Here is a 24,557-nt window from a genome sequence, read left to right as displayed (position 1 = left end):
AGTTCAAAGAGAGTCTTACGGGGCTAAAATAAAAGTATTGGCTAGTTCCTTCTGGAGGCTCCAGGAGAGTCCCATTTCCTTACGTTTGTTGCTTCTAGAGTATTCCTTGGCTCGTGGGCCCCTTCTTCATCTTCAAAGCCAGAGGCTTGGCATCTTCTTTCTCTGAATCTGCTTCTGTTGTCACATGGCCTTCTTCTTTTCTGTTGCCAGTCTCTCTCTGCTTCTCTCTCTAAGGACATTTGTGACTACAGTTAGAATTCACCAGATAATCCAGGATAATTTCCACCTCAAGACCCTTACTTTAATCACATCTGTAAAATCCCCTGTGCCATGTAAGGTGACATTCACAGGTTCCCAAAAGTAGGCTGTAGGAATCTTTGGAGACGATTACTCAGCCTACCACAGTCCATTAATGCCATGCCCATTTGACAGACTTGGAACTTGGGGCCTGGAAAATTTAAGCAGTGTAGGAAATCGATGTCTGAAGCCTTCTCCCTAATCCTAGAATTGAGGTTTTGAGGTCCTTCTGGGACCTGTGGGCTGGTCTTTAAAAGTGAATAATTTGACACTTTCTCACATTGGTTGGTTGTTTTCTGGGGGTGGGGGGTCACTTCATTGTTCCTTCGAAATTTTGGACAAACGCTCCCTTTTTCCTCATCAATAAGCTGGAATTAGTAATGCCTACCCACTGACCTTGTTGGGTTTTTAGGAAGATGGCAGTCATGAGAATGAAGCCTCTAGGGCACTTCTCTGATGATCGGCGACTACAGCGGTCCTTCCTTCCGCCCTCCCTGTCTCCGTGGTGGGCATAATGGGGTCTCTACCCAGATCCCCTTTCTGGGGAGCAGGTGCACCCACCTTCTAGCTGCTGTGAGTGTTGGAGGCTAATTCACAGCCGCCCTCTTCCTGCAGAATTGCCCCCAGTGAGACAGGGGCTGCCTATGAACAACCCGCCCTGGAATGCGCCCTCGCTGCCCTGACTGCCCATTCCATTGACTGACCAATGCGAGCACGCGCAGCTGCTCTCCTTCCGCCAGGTGGGACCCACTTCTGGTGCAGTTCCTGCTCTGGAGCTGCCCGGGAGACGAGGCTCGTCTCCACTGGAGGTCACATCCTTCTTGGTACCCACCCTGCCCTGTGGTGCTTCCTTCACTGACTCAGGACCCTACAATCCTGTCATGGGCTCTGCTTCCAGGGGATGCAACCCCAGTCACTTTCCCTTTTGCCTTTTAATGTTTCCTCTTTCCCTCTCTTTCTCTTCAGGAAATCGAGAGAGCATCATTTCATGGAAACCAAATTAGGAGACTGGCCAGCAGCATTGGATGAAGAAGGAGTCACAAAGTCAGGACTAAAGACTGCTCTTTGGCGTTGACATTTCCAAGGTTTATTGGTACCCTTCTTTCTAATTGAATATCAAGGTACGGTTAAACTTCACCTTCCTCCTTTATGGCTGGGTCTGTAAATCTTAAAAAAAAAACAATCGTTAATGGTAGAAAAATGCCAGGCAAGTCAATAATCTTGGCTTAGCTTAGTTTCCCTAGCTACAAATTAAGGTTTTTGAGCTAGAGAATCTATCCAAAATTCTGTGATTCCAAGAGCATATCCTTGTGTGATCTTCTGCAGGTAACAGTCCCATTTACCAAGCTTTCATACGTGCCCTACCACAGTGCTAAGCAGGCCATGTGAAGTATCTATTTCAGTCCTCACAGCCACCTGTGAGGTAGGAAGTATATTACTCCCCTTTTGTTGTACTAACTTGTCTGCGTGCTGAGGCCTCCTGGGTTTGTATCTCCAGCCTGGACCTCGCCCTTGAATCAGCCGGCTTCGGTGTCTGTCAGTTCTAATCATATAACGCCTGTATGAGTCCAGGCTCCCATAATAAAATGCCACAGATGGCGGGGGCGGGGAGGGGGAAGCTTGCTCATCAGTCATTTATTTCTCGTAGTTCTGGGGGCTGGACACCTGAGATCAAGGGGCCAGCATGAGCAGGTTATGGTGGAGCTCCTCTTCCTGTGTTGCAGATGACTATCTCCTTGCTGTGGCCTCACCTAGTGGGGGCTGGGGAGAGTGAAAGAGAGTGAGAGAGGATTAGGGCTTTGGCATAGGAATTTTGGGAGGGCACAATTCAGTCCATAGCAACCTCTGACCAATAATCAATCACACTGGGGCTCAACCTAGCCTGGGAATTCTAGTAGATACTGTAAAATATGCCTCAAGGTTATCCCCCACAAAAGGTGAGGGAGCTGGGCTATTTATCCCCTGGATCCTGGCAGTCATGGGTGAAGGGCTGCTTCGAGGAAGTGCTAACTCCCCGGTGCTTCTGGTCTCCTGTGTGAGCTGAGCATGCTCCAGTGACCAGAAAAGGCCACCACGCAGCATAGCAGGTGCTTGTAGTTGAAGCCATTGGGTCTGCTTGCTCAGGTGTGGTACGTGCTGAGGGAATAGGGAGAGAAGGTGGGACCCTGCGGCATGCCAGCTCTCAGATCTGAGTGGAGGGGAGGAGGTCCGGGTGACTTCAGAGGGGGCAGTTTCCGTGGAGGGGTGGGCGCAGAAGCCCCAGTGGAGGGAGTTGCTGACAGACAAGCAATAGGAGCGGAACTGACATGAGGACATCTCCTGAGTGAAGCAGGTGGGAGCCTGGGGTCAGGAGACAGCATTCTTGTCCCCGGATGGGAGACTTAGGAGCGTGCTTTTGCACTGATGGGAACGCTTAGGGGGTAAGGCGGTGGTGGGTGGTGCAGAATGGATGATCCAGGGAGGGAAGATTGGACGTGTGAAAATTTGAAGACAGATTAGAGGCTAGAGTCCAGACACACACGGAGTGACTGGTCTGTGGGAAGTTGAGAGCCTCTTTTGAGCTGTGAAATGAGGGAGGGAGGGGAGGTGGGACCAGCTCAAGGGGATGGTAAGGGATGATTCATGAGCTTGGTTAATGCCTTTAGTTTTTCAGGGAGATATAGGCAAGGTCAGGACAAAGGAGTGAATGGAGAGAGGTGGGGGGGCATTGGCATTGTCACCCCATTTATTCTATGTTTTTGAGTTATGTGAGAAAGAATAGTTTATTTCCATTTATACAGAAACACCTCTCTTAGCTATCAAGATGACTATTTTCTTTGATCGAAAATAAATACACCTCGGAAGCTTCTACACACTTAGTAACTTTCTCACGGTCTTGAAATTACTTATTGGTTTCTCTTGTCAGCATCGTGTGAATGCCAAATGCAAAATATACTAGTGTTTTTGAAGGGGCAATTTGGAACCCTTAGTGAAATCAACAAGACATGTAGATTTCGACCCAACAGTTTCATGAAATTCCAGTACTTTCATGCTTGGAAGGCAAAAGGAGAAGGTATTAAAGAGAGATTAAGAGACATAAGGAAAGAATTTCTCAGGTGTTAGCAAGGGATGAACAGCTAACATTTATTGAGCACTTAACTATGATCCCGGCTGTCGATGAAGGTTTTCCAGTCATTTACTTCCGCACTGCTATGAAGGAGGTGATGTGATTATCCTGGGTTTACAAATGAGGAATAAGAGGCTCAGGAAGGTATTAGGTAAGCTACCACAAGTTATAGGACTGTGCTGGAACTAGTAGAAGTAAGTTCTCTAAGGTCAGTGCCTACCTCGACCTCATTTCTTCACTTAGCCTTGTCATGTGACTCTCACCTCTGTATATTCTTAAAAAAACAAGCTACGCCCCCCCCCCCCCAGCTTTACTGAGATATAATTGGCATGCAACATGGTGTAAATTTAAGGTGTACATAATGATTTGATACATGTTTATGTTGTGAAATCATCACCACAATAGGGTTAGTTAACACCTCCATCACCTCACATAATTACCATTTCTTTTTGTGATGAAAGCATTTAAAAGCTACTCTCTTAGAAGCTTTCAAGTGTACAATACAGTATTGCGAACTCTAATCATTATGCTGTACGATAGATCCCCAGAACCGACTCATCTTATAACTGAAGTTTGTACCTTTGGACTGACATCTCCCCACTTCCCCCAACTCTGCAGCCCCTGGAAACCACCATTCTAGTCTCTGTTTCTATGAGTTCGGCTTTTTAAGATTCCACATGTGGGTGACAACATACAGTATTTGTCTTTCTCTGTCTTATTTCCTCATTACCCCATTTCTCTGGTCCTGATGGACCACCAAAGCCCAAATCCAGAAGACGCGCAGGGCACCAGGAACTTGGGTGGGGCTGGTATATTTCTTTGCAAATTCCATGACAGAAAAAAAAAAAGTCTCACCTCCCACTAACAGATAATTACATGTTAATGAAGCTGATCACCAAATGACAGTGATGAAAAGGAGATTTCTACACTTTAGGAAGTGACTTATAATGATACACACTCCCTTTTCCTCTCCTTCTGTCTTATCTAAAAAAATGGCAGAAGGAGTTGCATGTGTCATGTAATGTTCTTCATTTACTGCTGTGCTGTGGTTTTCAAAACTAGCATTCTGCACAAGTGTATTAATTTGAGTATAAAGTCCTTTTGTGCTAAAATGATGGGTACAGGAACATATAAAATTACATATTTTTGTTGTCTTTGATATAAAATGGATACTCAGGCGGTCCAACATGACAAATGATAACTTCCCCGACAAGAAATAAAGATGTCTAAAGAGTCTGAGAGTTAACATTATGAGTTGTAGTTAGATGCTGTGACACTCAATTTGGAGCATGATAATAACTTTTCAGAGTTCCTGACTTATCCCCTCTGCCTGCCATCATATGTACTTCTATATAGTTTATGGTTTTAATATTATTCCACGGGTTTGTCCAATCGTATTACAATGAAATTCCTCTCAAAGAAGAGCCGGCTGAGTAATGACAAACAACGTTTGCATTTAACTTAAGGATAGATTCTGTGCTGAAACTGAGCGCTCGGACCCCTTGCATTTCCTTAGGTGAGGATGTAGAGAAGCTAATCAATTTGGCCATGAAAAGCAGTTTGTGACTTTGCACATTCTGTACTTAAGCCCAGGGAGAAATTGAAATTCCATGTACTCTCCTCTGGAACACCAGAGATTTTAGTCCAGAGGGGGCTTAGAAACTGCTATACATAATCAAACGTGCAAACGCCTTGTTCACAATTGCTAGTGTTTTCCATCACACACATGGGACTGGATTCTTAACGAGCTGCTGGGAATTTCATGTAGTTTATTTAGGGTGTTAAATCCCAGGAAGATGAATTGGGGCGAGGAGGTGGACACGGCTGAATGGGGAGTAGCAGTGTGCTTTGGTCAGAGTGATCTAGTAATGGCCAAGAGCGGTGTTCCTGCCCCAGGCCTGACATTCTTGTGTGTGTGTGACATTCCTCTGTGGATGGAGGCACTGTCCTTCTCTGGACAAGGGAAAAAAAAATCAAGGGTTAGGATGGGAATAGCCCCAAGGTTCCTCTCCGTTCAGATAGGCTAGGAGTCTACAACCCTAGGTCTGATCTCTGCTCCTTCTTGCAGAGTCCACTGTATCATCTGGGACTCATTAAGCAGGCAAGGGATCCTTAATGGAAAATTCATTCCCATACTTTAGTGAGGGCCCCAGACAAGACAAGGAGAGTCAGGGGACGGAGCGAAATGGTAGCTCTGCTGGGTTTTTAATTACCACTGGTGGTTCAGGTTGGAGAAAGGCCTTTTCCTTTAAAGACAGGGTGCTTGTAATGGAAAAAAGCATGCAGGTCAGTCTGTGGGCGGATCTGATCATTGGCTAAATAGGCGGGGCATTGAGGGGATGACTGAAGGGGGGGTGTCCTGCTACACTGCTTTCTTGAACTGCAACGTGGTATTGTGATGTTAATACGGAGCAAGCAGTTGTCAAGAAATTATTAAAAATTAGCAATGGACCGAGGAAACGCAGGATGACAGATTGGTGCCCAGGGTGCTGGGGGAAAGAATAATTTACAGCCTTCAAGTGAAATCTCAGGTTGTTTGTTCTGCACTTCTGGAAGCACAAAGCAACATTTGCAGCACGTGTTGGATAAATTAACCTTTTGTTAATGTTGGAATCTGCTGTCAGCCCCTCCCCCTCCCTTTCTCAGCTTCAGCCATGAGAGGGGTGTGCAAGGGGGTGCGGGACGACACTGTCCCCGCCTGCCTCAGAGCTCTCTCACGGGGCCCCCGGGTATTGCAATACTGCTGTCTCACTGCCTTCTGGGCTGGAAGCCCCATGAGAGCAGGGACTGTGTCTGTTTTGTGTTTCTGGTGCCTGCCACATCGTGGGTGCTCAGTAAATACTCGTAGCATGCCCAGATCCTGGGAGCAAGCTCTTCGTGAAGAGCAGACCAGACCAGACTAGGAGGAGATGAGTGGGTGAGACAGCTTGTGACCCCCATTTCCCCCACTGCAGACTCCCTCCCGGAGGCAGAGGAGAGCAGAGCTCATCTCTGGAGCTTCTCTTTGTTCTCGCTCATCTGCCTGCGGTGCTGGGGGTCAGTGGCTGAGCAGTGTGATTTTTCTGCAGCTCCTGCGTGGAGGAAATTCAGCGGCACAGGTGTCCCTCCCTTGTGCATCCCAGAATGAGTTCTCGGACTGGGCGTCATCAAGGCCAACCCAAGGGCACTGGGGAGGGGGAGGGGCCACTGTGCCCTGCAGGGCTACTGCCTCCCAGAGGAAGGCAGGGAATGTCTGTGGCTCCGCATTTGGAAGCCAAGTAACTGGTGTTTCTGTGCTCACATTCTCATATGGACGTTATTCAGCTTTTACTAATTGGCTTTACAATTTTCTCAGTAGTTAATATTCATCTGTCAAAGATGGAAGCATAAATAAATAACTTTGGTTCAAGCACACCTTCTTATTAGACCATACATCATGTGAGAAAGTTCGCATTCTTTAACCAGGAAGATGAAATTAGAAACATCTTGAAAAAGCCTTCTTGTTATCAATCATGTCATCTTGAACATGTTTCGAAGCCTGCTGCTGGCATCAAGAATAGATGTTTTATTCAAAAGAATGTATTTAAGGAAAATGACAGCACTTTTCGATTTGAGTTTTTTAAAAACAGGAAATCTTTCAAGTCCTCCTGACTTGAGCATTCTAACGCCTCAGAGGATGTGTGGAATGGTTCTAGCCTTTTCTGGATGTACCCATAAGGGTGGAGAATTTTCTGACCCTTTAGCAAGGGTGTGGGGCAAAAAGACAAACGTGTGGTTTGGCTGAATGTCCTGGGTCTTGTGTGGCTTTGAAAAAGTCACTTACCCTGTCTGGCCTCAGTCTATTCATTTGTAAAATGAAGAGGTTGTATGAGATTAGTGTTTCAGCTCAGGCTTCTATAACAAGTTACCATATCCTGGGTGGCTTAAATAGCAAATATTGACTGCTCACCGTTCTGGCAGCTGGAAGTCCAAAACCAGGGCCCTAGCAGGTCAAGGACCTGGAGAGAGCACTTTCCTTGGCCTGCAGATGGCCGTCTTCCTGTTGTGTCCTCATATGGTAGAGAGCATTGAGCAACACTCCATGTCTCCTCCTCTTTTTATCCAGGCGTGGCTCTCATCCTGAGGATCCTACCTCGTGACCTCATCTGACCCTAATTACTTCCCAAAGGCTCCCCCCCCCAAAAATGTCATTAGCACCTTCAACATTATTGGGCTTGGGATTTTCTTGCTCCTGGCTCACTGCCTCCTCCTTCCAGCCTGGGAACACACACACAGGGCTAGACATTCTCCAGTGCCCCTCCAGCTCTGACCTGCTTGACCCAGGAGAGATGGGACGAAGGGTTCATGTGGCTCTCTATCCAAACCCCTCCTCCCAAGATGGCTCAGGGTCTTTCCCAACCCCAGCCATGCCTACATTCAGTTACACAGCACAGTGTGTGCAGGGAGGTGGTCCCTGAACTAAGAGAAGAGGATCCTTGCCCCAGCTCTACCCACCTTGGGTAGTGACCTTGCGTAAGTCACTGCCCTTCCTGGGCTCACTCTCCCAATCCATAGAACAAGGCAGCTGTTGGATAGGCTGATCTCCAAAAGCCAAGATTTAATAATCCCTCTTGGAGTTACAAGGTAGCTGAGGTCTGGATGTATTTCTGTAAAACAAATGGAATCTAATCTTTTCCCCCCAAAGCCCAGATCCTATGGGGCAATGTGTTCCTTATTGGAAAGAGTTTAGAATCTGTCTGTCAAATGAATCCAGAAAATATAGGGACTCAGTCAATCAGGTAGGCCCCTTATCAGCACCAGAGGTCATTCTAGGGCAAGAACATTCAAAGCTTTTCCCCTCCATGATGGTCCCAGAGAGTGATCCTGTCTGTATCCCTAAACTTGCTTCTCATTTAAAAGCATGAACACAACTCCTCAAAATGCACAACTTAATTTTGAATTCTTTCCCTTCTTTACGCTTAAATATAAAGTCATAGTTTGTAAAAATGCATAAACACCGAACCTACACTCAGCCATATGCTGCCAACCACACCCATCTGCCGCCCCGAATTCCCAGCATGACTGGCTGTCAAATACTCATCATGGACAGTTTGCCAAACGCCTCACAGCCAAACCTCACGGAAAATTAATAGTGTTAAGTATGTCTGTGACATCTCTTGTGAATCAGATGGGTCAGTTTATGACAACATGTTTCCCTCAACCCCTATTCGAAAACTGAAGGCGTTAGGTTGGATTACTGGAGGCAGCGGCCAGAACAGAAATAAGGACAAATTCCAGTCCTGAGAGCCCACAGTCCAGCAGGACAGATATGCCTGTAAGCGACATTCAATGTATCCGAAACACTAAAATAATTGACAAGGGACCTCAGCAGAGGGAGAAGCACATGCTGGCAGGCAGATCACTGGGGGGCAGGCGTCCGGACCAGGCTCTGGAAGAGGCATGCACAGAAGTAGGACTTGAGGCCCCAGGGCGACGGTGCGCAGTGCACATTCCAGGAACAGCGGATGTGAGTGCAGGTAGGATTGGGAAGGCTGGTTGGAGCCCAACCTCAAAGGCCTCGAATGCCAGCCTGAGGGCTGAAGCTCTTGTGCAAGAAGCGACCAACCCACTGTAAGAGCGGAGATTGACAAGGAGGGGAAGTGTGGACTTTGGAGAAAAGACAGTCTGAGGTTCAAATCTTGGGTGTTCTGTTTCTCAGTTGGTGACCTCTGGCCAGTCCCTCAACCCAGCATCTCCATAATGGGGCACTTCCAGGTGGTACGTCACCTTTTGCAACAGTGAGAGCCAACGTGTGTTGGTGTGCACTGGGCCGTGCGGGTCTTAAACTTTCCATAAGTCGTGTCACCTAATCTTCGGAATGACTTTCTGGGGGTCATTACCCCATTTCACAGGTGAGGACACTGGGACTCAGGCACGGGCCCCCGCTTTACACTGCTGAGCTTGAGAGAGCTTCCCACCTGTGCGATGATGTCAAGGTGTTGCACACAGCCCAGTATTAGCACTCATCCCCCTCACGGTCTTGGGAAGAGCTGGGCGCATGCTATTAAGCATTTCCCACGAGCTGACTTATTTCATCTTTGCAATGGCCCTGTGAGATTGGCACATTGCTTCCCCCATTATATGGGTGGGGAAGGCTGTAACTGTTCCTGTCACCTGATATCGGGAGAGCCAGGGTTTGGTTGATGTATCTGCCCTCCATCACATGCCCAGAGATTCCAATTTCATTGCCTGGCATGGAGTCAGGCATTGGTATTTCTTAAGGCTGCCCAGGTGATTCTGACGTGATCCTGGGGCTGTGAGCCCCCTGGCCTGGTAGCAAAGCTCCCAAGACTTTAAAAAACCAAAAACTCCAGGGGCACCTGGGTGACTCATTCGGTTAAGTGTCTGATTCTTGATTTTGGCTCGGGTCATGATCTCACGGTTCATGAGTTCAAGGCCCGAGTCAGGCTCTGTGCTGATATCTCAGAGCCTGCTTGGGATTCTCTCTCTCCCTCTCTTTCAGCCCCTCCCCTGCTTTTGAGCTCTTTCTCTCTCTCTGTCTGTCTAAATAAGTAAATAAATAAAAGCCCACAGAACTCCACATCCTTCTTTATCCACAGTGCCCAGGTATTCCCAAACCTAGACCTTTGTTCAGTAAACAGACTGACCTCCAACAAAACAAAGTTTGGATTGTGCTGTTACTGTTATTGTCTTTAAGAAAAGGGCAGAGGGAGAGAAGCTCTTCCAAACATGGAGATACCTGGTTGGGTCACAAAGTGCCCGGGTCAAGTAGCCTTGACCTCACCTGCCAGGTGTCCGTCATCGCCTGCTGGCACAGCAGACTTGATTTTCTAAGGGTATTTTGGGGGAATATGGTCAGCGGGGCTCCTGAATGGAAGAAAGTATGGGCTTTGGCAGGAGAAGGCAAGGTTTTAATTTTATTTTTCCCCTTTGAGGAAAGAACCCCTGTCCAAGGGCTCTCAGAGACCCCGGAAAAGGAGATTTGACTTTCAATCCTTCTGAATTAAGGAGATGAGTTTCGAAGATAATGTGTAACGTGGAAATTCACCTTGCTGCTGCGTTCTGTCTCTTGGGGCAAGTGCTCTTCTGAGTTCGTACAGGGCCCCGGTCTCCGTGTGGTGGCCCAGCCTCTGTGGCACCCAGTGCGGCACAGCTAATACCTGCCCTGCTTTCCCACACCCACTGGGCTTCTCTGCCTCAGTAGCTCAGGACACAGCCTGGCCACCACAGGTGGAGACCTTTCCCTGTTTTTCAGAGAGGGTCGTGTTGTCTCCGTGTGGACACCTTCAAGGAGGAAGGCCATCGACGGCCCCCAGGATCAGGAGATTCCTTCAAGTTGTGGTTCTGAAAAGTGGGTGAGCGCCTTGGGTGGCTTACTTGACTTGAGCCTCAAGGTGGGTCTGGCCTTTGGCATTAAGTTCTGCCCATGCTGCCAGATACCTTTCGTGGTCTGTGCGGAGGTGGTTTCATCACCAAAGAGGCTTTGCGTGGGCAGGGGCACCCTCCCACTGACCCCTGACCTTGTCGTTCTGCTAAAAGTGACAGTGATAATGATAATGGTAATAACTGCAGCTACTTACACAGGCCAGTGCTGCTCCAAGCACTTTACAAACACTGTGTGCTTCATTTCTCACTGCAGTCCTCTGCGGTTGTTTACTTTATCTCCATTTTCCAGGGGGAGCCTGAGGCCCAGAAAACTCAAGAAGGTGGTCGTCATAGGTGGCAGAGCCATTTTTCAACCTGGGTCTTCTTATTTCTAAGGCCTGTGCCCTTTCATCGCTCAGGAGTGCAGACCTAGGAAATTATTTTGTAAATTCAGTTGCAACACGCCCCTCGAAGAGGTTCTGTGTTTAGTTCAAATCTGCTTTCTGGAGGCCCTGCTGGCATGCATCATGGAGTCCATTTGATCAATGTTCCCCTTAAAACGTTCACAGTTCCAAATATAAAACTGAAAACACCAGCCCACTACAGGGATTTCTTTTTTTAAGGAAGAAACTGAAGTATCCAGTTTTAGACCTATAAGCGGTCTTAAAGACAGTGTCATGTAAGCTCCCCATTTATACATGAGAAAACTGAGGCCAAGGAGGGAGGGAGCAAACTGCCCAAGGTCGCGGAACAAGTTAGTGGTGGATCCACACACTCGCAGTTTGCCCGTATCTCGGGTGGGCGCCACAGGGCTGCTGAGGGATGAAGCATTTGTGACATACCTGGTCCAGTACTTGGTACTTAGAGGCAGGCCGTGTTGGGGGACAGGTGCTGAGGCCTGTCGGCAGTGCGGTGAGGGTGGAAGGGGAGGGGAGCGATCCCTGAGGTAGAGGCAGTGGGAGCTGGTAGTAGGCTCAGAAGGAGAGCTGTCAGAAACGGATGACTCCCACGTTTCTCAGTTTCAACGCCTTTGAAAAGGGTTTCAAAAGATGAATAGGAGTTTACACAACGGACAGGACAGAGACAGGTCTTCTGCCCAGAAGGAATGGCCGTGCAAAGGCACATTGTACTGGGATGTGCTGGCTGTACTGGATGTACTGGGGCATGCAACACAAGGCCTCTCTTGGACTCTAGTTACCCTGGTGAGGCACGGACCGTAACGAAACAGGCATCTTAGCAGCAGTGACGACTATAAATGCAGCAGGGAGAGAAAATGATCATCAGTGCTGGAAACAATGAAAGGTATTTCAACGCTTCGTTCACAGACATCTTACGAGCTCCATCCAGAGGCTCTGAGTTAATGAAATTTAGGCAGCTCTCCACCCTCCCGACTTGCTCGTCCCCTTGTCACCCGAGCTGTGGGCCTGGGGGCTTCCTGGAGAACAGGGAAGCCCCAGGCCCTCGGTTCTCCCTCTGAGCTGCCTCTTGTACAGCTCTTAGGTGCCGCTGGATCAGAACTGGGGATGATGGGAGCAGTAGGTCTCCTCATCAGAGCTGCAGAGTGGTTCCAGCCATTCCTTCATTCCCTTCCCCAAATCTTATTGTAACCAGCCTGCAAACATCTTCATTTCTGACCAGATCACAGCAGCATGCAGAATGCCACGTACTTCGGAAGGCTAAACCAAGACCTGTCTTCTTTATTTTCTTTTGTTTTTGGGCTTTTATTTGTTCCATTTCCAGAGCTGATCCCAGGTCTTGAGGTCCTGGATCTGGGAGTTGCCTGCTGAAAAGGGTGTGTGTGTGTGTGTGTGTGTGTGTGTGTGTGTGTGTGTGTGTGTCTGGTCAGCATCTCAGCAGCAGAGCTGAGCCGGTGACCTGAAACCAGCCATGCCTGAAGCCTCCCTACTTACTGGGCATGTCTGACTTACAGCCCCTGTGTCCCTGTCAGGGATGCTCCAGATAAACAGGTCCAAGCACACCGGTACTGTCTGGTGAGCTCCTCATCACGCTCTTCCCCACCATATGGCAACCTGTGGGCACACTCGAAACCCCGGGTGCTTCGTCCCGCTGGGACCAGAGAGTTTGTTCCTGTAGGATCTAAGGGGGGCATTGAATGGCATGTGTCTTCTGTGTCGTCTCGCAGTTGCCGGGTGGAGAATTCGCTGCTGGAATCCGACCACCGGGGTGGTCTACGCAGCACCTAGGGCAGACCCTGTGCTGCCCCCTGTGAGTTCTGCACGTGTGTCATCTCACCTCATTCCTCCTACAACAGAGGTGGCCCAGAGAAGTTCAGGAATGTGCCCAAAGTCACACAGCCACTGAGGGCTGGAGCAGGGCCAAGGACCAGGACGGTCGGGCTGCAAAGGTGGTAGGTGAGCTCAACCCTGATGCAACAGCTGTCCCCAGGGTGTAGCTGTGGTACATCTACACCTTATCAGTTAGAGTGCAGTCAAGACTTATTCTCCTAAATACATATGAATTGCAGAATGCCTGCAAAGGCTAGGAGGGATGAAGGCACCAGGGGGGGTCCAGAGGAAAGAGCCCATGATGGGGAGGGGTTCCCCCCCTTTCCTCAGAAGAAGAAAACTCTTAAATTCTTTGTTTTGTTTTCTGAGAAAGGGAGAGTGGGGGAGGGCCAGAGAGAGAGGGAGAAAGAGAGAGAGGGAGAGGGAGAATCCCATGCAGGCTCCATGTCCAGCGCAGAGCCCAACATGGGGCTTGATCTCACGACTGTGAGATCATGACCCGAGTCAAGGTCAAGAGTCAGATGCTCAAAAAACTGAGCCACCCAGGTGCCCCCAGAAGGAAAGTCTAATGACTCAAGTTTATTAGAATGGAGGAGGAAGGGTAGAGACATGTCTGACTATGTGAAGAACCCATGGGAAAGAACTAACTAGTTCTCCATGTCCCTGATTTGTAGCACTAAATTCTGTTTTGATCGATGCAAGGACCTTGTTTGTGATGCTCAAATGTGAGCAGTTGGTAGTGAGCGCTCTGTCACTGGAAGCATCCTATCAAAACAGAAATCCCTTGTCACTTCAGTGAGAATTTCAGTATTCACTAAGTGGGCTGGGGGCGGGCAGCAGTGACAGCCTTTTAGCCTAACATAGAACTGAGCCAAAGTTTTAATTAATTTCCCAAAGATTCCAGAAAACATTAGAGACAAACATAAAGTTTCATGGGACAAGATGTTCTTTCTGGCACTATTTATCATATTAGACATTAGAAACAACCCAGTGTCCCCGAATTGGGTGTTGGAGAGGCAAAATATGGTACCACCGTATAATGTAATATTCGTTTGTCATTCAGGTGAGGTTTAAAAACAGAATTTAAGAGGTGCCTGGGTGGCTCAGTTGGTTAAGCGTCTGGCTCTTGGTTTTGGCTCAGGCCATAATCTCACGGATCATGAGTTCTAGCCCTGCATGGGGCTCTGCACTGACAGTGTGGAGCCTGTGTGGGATTCTCTCTCTCTCCCTCTCTCTCTCTGTCCCTCCCCCACTCGTAGCACTCTCTCTTAAATAAACTAAAAAAAAAAAAAAAAAGAAAGAAAAAACTCACCACATGAATAATGTGGGGAAATGGGAGTACGAAGAGTTGTATAAATGCACAGAAGTAAAAATGCAGAAATATGCACACACACGTGGAAATTGACTCAGGAACAGGAAAAAGTGAAGTGGAGACACAAGGACAAGATGTAAGCCATGATTAGGGTCTAGTGGTGAGCTAACCAGGGCCACGTACCGTGATGTATGCTGCAGAGGTCCTCACCAAGGGCCTGTGTCACGTTTAAAACCAAAGCACATGTTATCACAATGTTATTTAAACTTTTTAAATGTTTATTTATTTATTCTGAGAGAGAGAGAGAGAGCAAGCACAAGTGGGGAAGGGGCAGAGAGAGAGAGAGAGAGGGAGAGAGAGAAACCCAAGCAGGCTCTGCACTGTCAGCACAGAGCCAGATGCAGGGCTTGAACTCACAAACTGTGAGATTATGAGCGAAAACCAAGAGTCAGATGCTTAACAGACTGAGCCACCCAGGCGCCCCAAAATGGTATTTTTGAAGACTAGAACGGCATAGGGAAAACACAATATCCGGTTAAGTGAAAAATGCAGGATGTGAAAATAGGCATATATTATGACCCTAATTATGCACATATGTTTAGTTATTTATTCCTTACTTGTTTCCTGGAAAGCACTGACAACAGCATAGGTAAACACACATGAGCATGCCCTCCCCCGTGTCCTCAGGGGAAGCCTAAAGCCAGGGTCTGAAAATGCTGTTGGTGGTCCTAGGCTGTAAGGTTGTAGTTTTTTGGCTTTGCTTCAGTATTCTTCAGTATTTTTTCAGTATTTTCCTAATTTTTGTTTTGTTGTTTTCTAGTAATGTTTATATAATCAAGAGGGAAGTCCCAGAAAAACCAAAAACAATTCCTGGAGCCTGTTAGGACCCTAAGGACTGATAATTCCCCTTCCTGCTGCTCTGAACTTTCTAATCCTCACTGAAGGGACAGATGGCCAGAGACCTTCCAGACAAGGGAGGCCTTCAGCAGTGTGTGCTCTGCAAAGGGTCAGCTGCGTGCCCGGACCAGCTAGGCAGGAGGACAGGCACCATCCCCAAGTTCAGCTGGGGTTCCTGCTAGGTGTGACCCTAACAAGTCTTTGGTTGTCACTTTGGAAACTGGCTTGGGCTATCCCAGGTCTCTCAAGATGCTTTGTTAAACACATCCTACCGAATTCATCAGCTCAAACCAAGCCTTGTCATAATCCCCAGAATCACAGCAAATGTAGACAGGGGGTGATGACACCCCCGGGTGCACATCAGGTTTACTCATACTTTTATAAAGAGGTAATTTGCAAAAGTGCAGTTAATCCCACCGCGCTTTATAATTTAAATGTCGCTGGAAATGATTGCTGACATATAACTGATTAACAGCAGCCCTTAGTGCCAAATAAATCAGCATCTAATCCAGAGTATGTATTAAGATGGAAGGAGATAAAAAGAACCTTCTCCTCCACCCCCTCCGCTGTTATTTTGATAGAGTGCCCAACTTTTCTCACTGGTTTGGGAGTTTGACTAAAAGCTATTTTCTCACAAGAAAAAGACACATAAACGATAAATTGTCAAAACTGAAGTGTGATTTTTCCCATGGGGGAATTGAATTACACCCTCTTCCTTTGATATGGTTGGGAGAACCTGTCAATCACTCTGCCCAAAGCTGGGGCAGGGGAAGGTGAGGGAGGCCACCTCCATCTCCCCACATTCTAGAAAGATAAGCCACCAGTTAGCATTTCCGGGAGCCATCTAGTTCCGTCCTTCCCAAGGCATAATACATTTTGGTTTTGCCTTTGATTCAGTGAGCGACCCTGTATCCTTCCAATAAATTCCTTTTAAAAAAAAATTTTTTTTTTTTACATTTATTCATTTTTGAGAGACAGAGAGAGACAGAGCACAAGCAGGGGAAGGGCAGAGAGAGAAGGAGACACAGAATCCAAAGCAGGCTCCAGGCTCTGACCTGTCAGCACAGAGCCTGACGCGGGGCTCAGACTCATGAGCTATGAGATCATGACCTGAGCCGGAGTCGGATGCACAACCGACTGAGCCACCCAGGTGCCCCAATAAATTCCTTTAAAAAAAAAAAAAGTTAGCCCTCTGGCTGGATGGCAAGCCTAGCCCCTAAGTGGAGATTGTAATTTTCTTAAGGAAGGTTTCTTCTTTTGCTTCTTACCGACTGGCCTCTCCAACCCCTCCTCACTCCCTCGCCCGAGGAGGGGGCTGCTTAGTCCTGCAAGTAAGTTGTCACCTGTCAGAGCTCCAGGGTGCCAGGGCCAGGACGGAGGAGGGCAGAGGGTGATCCTTGCCTCTTACCTGCGACAGACTGCCGGCTGACCTGAGTGAACCTTGTCTCGGGAAGGCCCTCTGGCAGGGTCACCTTTCCTACACCTCGCTGGGTCTCTGGCTATTCACATCTAAAAAAAACTTTACTCTCTTTTAAATGCATTTTCAAAGGTTGTAGTCCTTGAAGTGGAAGAGGCCCTTTTCTCTCCGTGAACTCAATTTTGGCTTTGTTAAATTGACAGCAATGCCTCAGTGGTAGGAAAGGAGTGTCTCTTAAAACAAAAGAAATAGTTACATCATACGGTCAGTGTTTACCGCCAACACGTATCCGCAGCGGGGCTTGGGTTTCTTTAGCGATAATTCCCTGGGTTTGGTCTCAACCCACTGGACGCTCAGGACTCTCAAAGAGGCATCTCCTCCGGAGACAAATGACTTGAAGTAGGTCTCAGAGGTGCAGACCTGTATCTGGAGGTGATCTTATTTAGGATGGTGGATTTCAAACTTTTTTCTTTTTTAAAGCAGCAGAACCTTTTTTTTTTTTTTTTCCAAATGATATATATAACGCAGGCACAGATCCCCTTTACAGAAGACGCAAGCCCGAGGAAAAACTAGGACAAATTTAACACTGATTTGCAATGGTTTAAGGTTAGCCAACGTAGATATCTGCATATCTTTAAGTAATATTCTAATTATTTATCACTTTGGCAATAGCAGGTGAAATGTTAATGCTGCGCTTTTGTCTGCCTTTCTAGAGCTCTGGATTTCATAGGTCAAGGTAGAGGGGTCATCTGTGACTCAGGTAAGCCTGCCTATTCAAAACCCATCTGTTGAGATCAGCAGAAAGACCAGAACCCAGGCTTTGCCACCTACCTGTAACCAAATTTCACAGAAGTTCTGGTAGAATGATAATCATGTCCGGATTGGATGGAGTGTTTGCTGTGTACCAGGTGCTGGGCTAAGGGTCGCTTGTCATCTCATTCAGTGCCCCTGACAGTCCCAGGAAGTAGGTACTGTTTTGCTGAGAGGCAAACTCAAGTTCACAGAGTTTGCCCATTCACACATGGTCACACAGTAAGTAGAGGGCACAACTGAGGTTTGTACCCTGGCGGTGACACTCAGGAGCCCACCACCTGGAGCTAGCTTTGCACACTGTAATTTGATAGAGCAGTAGCAAATCCCAGTTCCCCTTTCCGCTTCCCTCCCTTGCTGTTCATTCCATACCATCCGGATTCTGCCCTTCTCTCCTCCTTTGCCTGGAGACAGCCTGCTCCATTTCTTCATCTTCCTCGGCGCCCCTGGGGCAGCTGACCCCCAATCTCACTGTTGTTCAAATGCAAACATCACTAGGGCCAGCTCCTGGCATCCACCCTAGGAAAGATAAGATGGAAAGTTAATGCCCCCAAACTTCCAAGGAATGTGCAGAGGAAATGATTTGTGATGTGTGGTTTGAAACACTAAACTCCTCCTGGGCTGGAAGCTGTGTCCTGCTTGTTGGTAGCTGCTGGCTGGTTCTCCACCCCCACGGCTGTGTCCTGTGTGCCTGTTTGAGGAGGAGCTCTCCTTTTAAGGAGAACAGGGTTGGTAGATGTTCTTCCCCAGCGTCTTGCAGGCCGAGACCCTGGGCTTCTGCCAACATCAGCCTGAGATGCAAGCCGTGTTGGCAAATAGCTTGCCCAGACCCGCATGCGTCCACAATAATCTGTTTGGTGGCCAGTCCTGCTTCCCCCACTGCGCCCATGGCTGCCACCACACGCCTTCCATCTCATCTCGTCTCAGTCTGGTCCGATGGAAGCGACAGCAGGAAATCTGCTCTCATGTCCCTTCCCTAACCTCTAATCCTGATGCGGAGAAGGCAGGGTGGGGTCTGCTCAGTTTAGTGACGGCTCAGGGCCGCTGCAGCTGGGCTCATAGCAAGACTAGATCTGGAGATGAGGCTGTGGGCATTGGGCATCCTGGCAGGATCCTGAGCTGGCAGGAGCTTGCCAGAGGAAGGAAGACCAGCGTCCATTGGATTCGGGCAGACAGGAGAAGAGACCATGATGTTTTGGAACGTGGGATCTGGGAGGACTGGCAGAGGTCTTGAGTTTACTGATCATGACAGAATGAAGCCTGGAGCCTTGCCTCCTGGTTCTTAGCACCTTCTACCTCATTGTCCTTTCTGTGGCATTTCTGATCTCTCGGAAGGAGTCACACCATGCCCCTGTTCAGACAGCATTCAGCTTATTCCACCACTCCAGCACAGTCTACCCTGCCCTGGAGACACATGTTCCTTCCTGAACTCTCCTGTTCTTTCTAGCTTAACTCAGCTTGGCCACCCAGCCCCCGGGTGATGGGGGCTGGGCACTGAGATTTTGGGAGGCTCTACCCAGCAGCTCTGGAGAGCCTGGTAGAGATGGGTGTTGGAGGAGGGGACATTGGCCCTACAGCATGGGAGAAAGCCTGGTGCCTTGGGCAGGCAAGAGAGAGGACAGTTGAGTCACAAAGCAAAGGCAGATGTGGGGGGATGGGCACAGCAAGGTCTCATAATTCAAACTCTCTGGTGGCAAGTGACAGAAACTCGGCTGCCTCTGGTTTAAGTGTTAGAGGGGACATATTGGAAAGCATTGACGTGGCCACGGATTTGATCTCTCCTTGCGTTCTGTGCCAGGCGTCTCCCTCACTGTGTGGTGGTCCCAGCCTGGCTGGAAAGCCCCAGCTACACAGCCTTTTCCTCCAGCTCCAGCTTGAGAAGTCTCAGGAAAGGACCCTGTTGGCTTGAATCATATGAACATCTCGGGTCAATCCGTCATCTCTGGGTCTCCGTTTTCTCCTATCTTGAATGAATAAGAGGGACTGAATGGTCTCTAAAGACTCACTGGGTCATGAGAGAGACGTGTCTTTTCCTTTCTGTATCCCCAGAACCTAGCCCAGGGTGGGCGCCTACCACCCAGTGGCTTTCCTTCACTGTATGCAAACGAGTCTGCTTCTTCCCCAATATCTCTTTTTGCTGGGACCCTCCAAGAACCGAATTCTGGGGCATTTCTCAGAATCCTTAAGTCCTGGGCCAAGCCCTGGGTTGGGAAAGGCATGTTTATGATGCAGACCAGCTCAGGGAGATTTGTCTCCGAAGGAGCAGTAGCTTGGGAACGGCTGAGTATGTTGGATGGCCTGGTGAGAGCATTTCCAGCCTGGCTCTGCTTTCTGGGGTGGGTGGAGGGAGGGGTGCCCAGAGAGCTGGATGAGCGAGGTGAGCCCCCTCGGAGACTAGCAGCTGGAGCCCGAGGGCCTCTGCCTGGGTTGGGGCCGAGGGCCCCCGGGGAGGTTCTGTGTGCCTAGTATGCCAGCCTCCCGTGGGTTCCAGTCTCCAATGCTGAAGGAGACCAGGTGGTGGCGTCAGTTGGAGGCGAAGGGGTCGGGGAGCCTGGAAGAAGGGCCCCTCTGTTGTCTCAGCTCTGCTTTGTCTTCAGGCTGAGGAGGGCTAATAAGGAATTTTGCCATCAGAGAGAATAAATAGTAGATTCACAGTGCGGGCATCTGAGGCTGCATCCCGGTCCTGTCACCCATCACGTGTGTGTCCTTGGATGAGCTGATTAGCTGCTTTGAGCCTCAGTCTTGCCGTCTGTAAGATGGACCTGACAGTATAACCTACCTGACAATGTTGTGTCTGAAAAGTAACCACACACGTTATTGAAGTCGTGATCATTTTTGGTGGAGCCATTCCTTTGTGAAAAGTTATATCTTAAATTCATAGTTCCCAAGCTGGGCATGTGGAGCCCTGGACTCTCTGAGTGCCTGCCCCGCCTGGGGTCGGGATGTGGGATGGGGAGGGCTTCAGTGAGAGGCTGAGCTCAGTCTTCTGATTTCAGCCAGTGGAGCTCTGCTCACAGGGGTTTTCTCATCGGGGTTCCATATCATGTTTTAAAACACTTTATTTTAACGTTTATTTTTGAGAGAGAGAGAGAGAGAGAGCAGGGGAGGGGCAGAGAGAGAGGGAGACACAGAATCGGAGGAAGCAGGCTCCAGGCTCTGAGCTGTCAGCACAGAGCCTGACGCGGAGCTCAGACCCACAAACCACGAGATCATGACCTGAGCGGAAGTCAGACGCTTAACCGCCTGAGCCACCCAGGCGTCCCGAGGGTTCCATACCATATTTAACCTGACAAAAGGGGTTGCTGCTCTAGAGCATATCAGCAGCTGGTGGCAAAGCGGAAGGAATGCGAGCGCTGTGGAGCCAGGTCAGGTGCTTCCCCAGCAACTCCACCGTGTAGGGTCGTGGTGAGGATCAGGGATGCCTGTCGTGTCTCGGGACCCACGCATGGCGGGTGCTTTCCTGTGTGAGCCCACGATATGCACAGGGACCCTGGGAGGTGGATGAGGTGTCTGGAGCTCAGCCAGGGTCCCACAGATAGGAAGTGAGGGGATCTGGGATCAAGGGTGGGAAATTCCCGTCCCTGGGATGCATGTCACCGAGCAGCCCTGCGTGCCCTACCTGACCTTATGCCCACGATGTCTTTCCCTTTAGTTGACAAGGCCATGCTGCACCATGTTGGTTTTGGGAAGGGGTCTTCCCTGCTCTGGTGCTTCCAGTCTCCTCCTGCACACTCCACCTCTTGCTTCCGTTCTCTCTGATCAGTCTTCTTTCTGATTCACCCGTGACCTCCCAGGAGACTCCCAGTCTGTTACCTTAGAATTGCCGAGGGAGAAGATGTCTGCTTGATAAAACGCTAGGGTTTCCATTAGCTCTGAGCTTGAGTCTTGTGTATTGTCTTTGGTGGGTTTTCTCGCCTCCATGCAAATCTCCTCGAGACCCTGGTCATGTGCTCCTGTTCGTGTCTGAGTCCCACTCAGTGCATAGGATGCTGCTGCTTTGGTGACCCACCCACACCAGCACGGGGGCCTGGCCTGTGTCCTCAAGGCTGCTGCGTGTTCAGTCACCACATTAATCTTTCTAACTTAGCCGACTCATTTTGTGGCATACACGTGACTAATTTTATCTAGAAAATTCTCACATAGTCAGTTTTTGTATGTTTAGAAGAAGATGACGTTTCCCCCCCCCCCCCCCCTCCCCGTGGTGCCTTCCCTGACGTGGTGCCTATCGTCCTGCATACGGGTGGCGGTGACATGGAAGGGAAGTAAGTGCAAACGGAGGGAGGGACGTGTGAGCGCAGCATTTGGAACGTCACCAAAGTACAAGCAACAGTGCCTCACTTTATCAGAGCTGGAAAAAGGGGAGGGGAATCTTTACACACAGGAGAAACTCAATGGCCACGGGAAAGGGAGAAAGGAAAACACCCACGCTCTTGGCTCTTCTCCGGGACACACGTGCCCAGAGTCTGTTCCCGAGTTCCTGACCTGGGGGTAACGGATTTTTGGTGGTCTGTGAGTTTTATGGTCTGTGACTGGGTCTTTCCCCAACGCGTTCCGAAATGGAGCGAAAGACCGTATTCAGAGTTAGAAACCCTGAATTTCAGTCCTGGACCATCTAGAGGTTTTTCTAACCTCCGATGGGTCAATTAAGCCCACCGAGACTTGGATGTTCTATCTGAAGAAGGGACCAGACAGTAGTAGACTTTCTGAACTTGGACATTTCCTACGAGACCAAACAGAAGTGGTGAGAAGGTCCACTGCCTGCCTCTCAGGGGCCTTACGGGCTTACCAGGTATGGTGAGCGTGACCACATCCTAAAGTCATGAAGAAGTCCGTGCACACCTGTGTGTCTTCACGGCGGTTCTGTGTGTGATGCGCTGTGGCCCCTCTGGCTGGCTGGCCAGTGATGGGGTTGCCGCCGCTTCCTGGGACTTGGACTCTGGCTGGACAGAGGCTGACCTCATTTCCACACTGGTGGGCACCGTCCAGGGCAAGTCCATCCCGGGAGATCTGTTTTGGGCCATCCGATCATGTGCTGAGTAAGTCTGGCCTCGGCCGCTGGCTCTCTTTGCCTGGCTGGGCCTGAGCAAGGCTACTTCTAAATTCTGCTTCCTCAGGTTTTATCCCACAAGCATATCTTGATCCAAAAGAGAGAAAGGAACCCTCTCTCTTGCCTCCACCCGATGCCTTTGTCCCAGGTTCCTGCCCCCAACCCCAGGAGGGTTCTCTAGCTCCTCTCTAACTTCCAGGGAGCCGAGCTAAAACAAATACTGGATTATTTTTTCTTTTTAATAACCAGAAGGAAGAAATCTCATACGAAGGGAGTGATAGTTGTCAAAATCCATGCCAAGGGTCAAAATGTGGCTGAGTGTTTTGTTCACAGAACTGTATAATTTGTAGATTTTTTTTGTGTGTTTGGGGTGGAAGCTGGACCATCCACACACAAACAGTTCATCTAAATGAGCCATTCCAGGAAAATGAGACACGTTAAGCTTTCTCCTTTAATATCCGAAATGGAAAAAAACAATTCTTCCAGCAACCACAAGAATGTCTTATTGCAACAGGGCTACGGCTTCCGATGGTCATGTGCTGACTCGGAGGCTTAGCATGAGAACCTCTGTAACGGTCAGGAGGGCCTGCCATCCTGGGCAGGAAGGAAGACGTCCCTGTCAGGGTCGGATCTCTAAACCAGACTGCTCAGCAGTCCAGAGTAGAAGCTGTGTTCAAACGCAGCTGCAGTGGAGAATTCTGTCTGAGAAGTGGTGCTCAAGAAAGCACTGAGGAGAGGCCACAGGTGTCAGGTTTCTGTCCTTGTTCTGGCTAGGTGGAATAGGTAAACTGAGGCTCGGGTTATGTGCATGACTTCCCCCATTTCCTCCGGCTGCTCAGCGGCGGGGCCTTGTGCTCAGACACTCTGCCTGCTGTCTGCAAGTGCAGGGCCCCCTAAGGGACCTCAGAGAAGTCAGCTAATGTCTGCTGCTCCTTGCTTCCTGGATGTTTCGTCAAGACAAGACCTGCTGGGCCCTTTGAGGACTCAAGGAGACCCCCACTTGGAGTTCAGCCGGGTCTGCACTCCCCAGCCATCCTGGGGGACTGCCTTCAGCTCCCCCAGCCCACCTGAGGCCTCTGGGCCGGACACTTTCTTCTTCTATTTACAGACACGAACAATTTCCCATGCAATTGAGCAACTTAGCTGTGAAAATTTGATAAGACTACTCAGTTGTCAGCTTTTACATGTCTGCTCAATAGAGCTGGGTTTCTGGAAGGTGAGCTGAAGTGTGAGCAGAGCCACTTGATCAGAGAGCTAGAAGAATGGAGCTAGATTAGAGAGCTCCAGCAGAGGCCCCCGGACCTACTTCTCTGCAACCCCCTTTCAGATGGCGCCCTCTCTCAAACTTTGCCAGGGCTGTCCTCTGGATGGTAACAGAGACGCAGGTCCCTGATGCTTGATGTGCAGTGGGGTAGTTGGCTTTGCTTGGGGACAGCTCTCGACTCTTTCCAAGGAGCTTGTTTTCAGGGCAGAAGTGGGTGGGTTTGTGGCCGGCTCTGTGGTCACAGCCCAAGGGCTTGGTACCAAACATCCTCTTCATTGGCAGAGGAGGATGGGGCTGGTCCTCAGGAGAGCATTTGCAGGGCTTTGTGAGTTACTCATGACTCTTCAGTGGATTTCTGTCTCTTCCTGTGTCTTTGTGGTAATTTTATTGCAATTGGTGTGACGCTGCATCCCAGAGCAGCCATGCTGATTTTAGACCGTGCGCACTCATTGTAATGAATCGAATCCCCATGGTAACTCTGTGAGAGAGGAAATAGAATCTTTATTCCTATTTCACGGATGTAGACCTGGGACTCAGAGAGGTCAAGCAACTTTCCTGAAGCAGCACAGCTAGAAGCCTCAAGATTCAGATAGATTGTAGTGGATGGGGCTTGCCCAGAGCCCCTCAGATCCCCCTTACCGAGGCGGGGGGGGGGGGATCTGCATGTCTGGTACCCAGCTCCACGTGTTGTCTCTAACTCTTGTATCGGTGACTGTCCCAGGAGGTCTTCCCCTGGACTACAGGGGCCTGGAAATCCCACTGCCTCCTGGGCAGCCTGCAGTTGATGAGCAACCAGGGCTGGAGTCCGAAGGGCCAG

General features: G+C 49.3%; 1 long non-coding RNA gene across 4 annotated transcripts; it reads right to left on the bottom strand.

Annotated features, from left to right (window-relative positions):
• Nucleotides 1-1,361: 1,361 nt before the first annotated feature.
• Nucleotides 1,362-22,678, bottom strand: LOC123579260. 4 transcript variants are annotated; one of them, XR_006702708.1, is made up of 4 exons: nt 22,216-22,678; nt 17,451-17,948; nt 10,963-11,176; nt 1,362-2,058 (listed from the first exon to the last, which is right to left on the bottom strand). It is a non-coding gene; the product is annotated as an uncharacterized LOC123579260 (long non-coding RNA). The 4 variants fall into 4 exon arrangements; XR_006702706.1 differs by lacking the exon at nt 22,216-22,678 and having other exon boundaries at nt 1,362-1,464; nt 1,757-2,058; nt 17,451-18,333; XR_006702707.1 differs by lacking the exon at nt 22,216-22,678 and adding an exon at nt 18,041-18,331.
• Between the last annotated feature and the right edge of the window lie 1,879 nt (nt 22,679-24,557).

The sequence above is a fragment of the Leopardus geoffroyi genome, chromosome E2, assembly GCF_018350155.1.
Source record: "Leopardus geoffroyi isolate Oge1 chromosome E2, O.geoffroyi_Oge1_pat1.0, whole genome shotgun sequence".
NCBI lineage: Eukaryota > Metazoa > Chordata > Mammalia > Carnivora > Felidae > Leopardus > Leopardus geoffroyi.
Note: the sequence above shows the minus strand (reverse complement) of the source record. Positions and strands in the feature narration are given on the sequence as shown.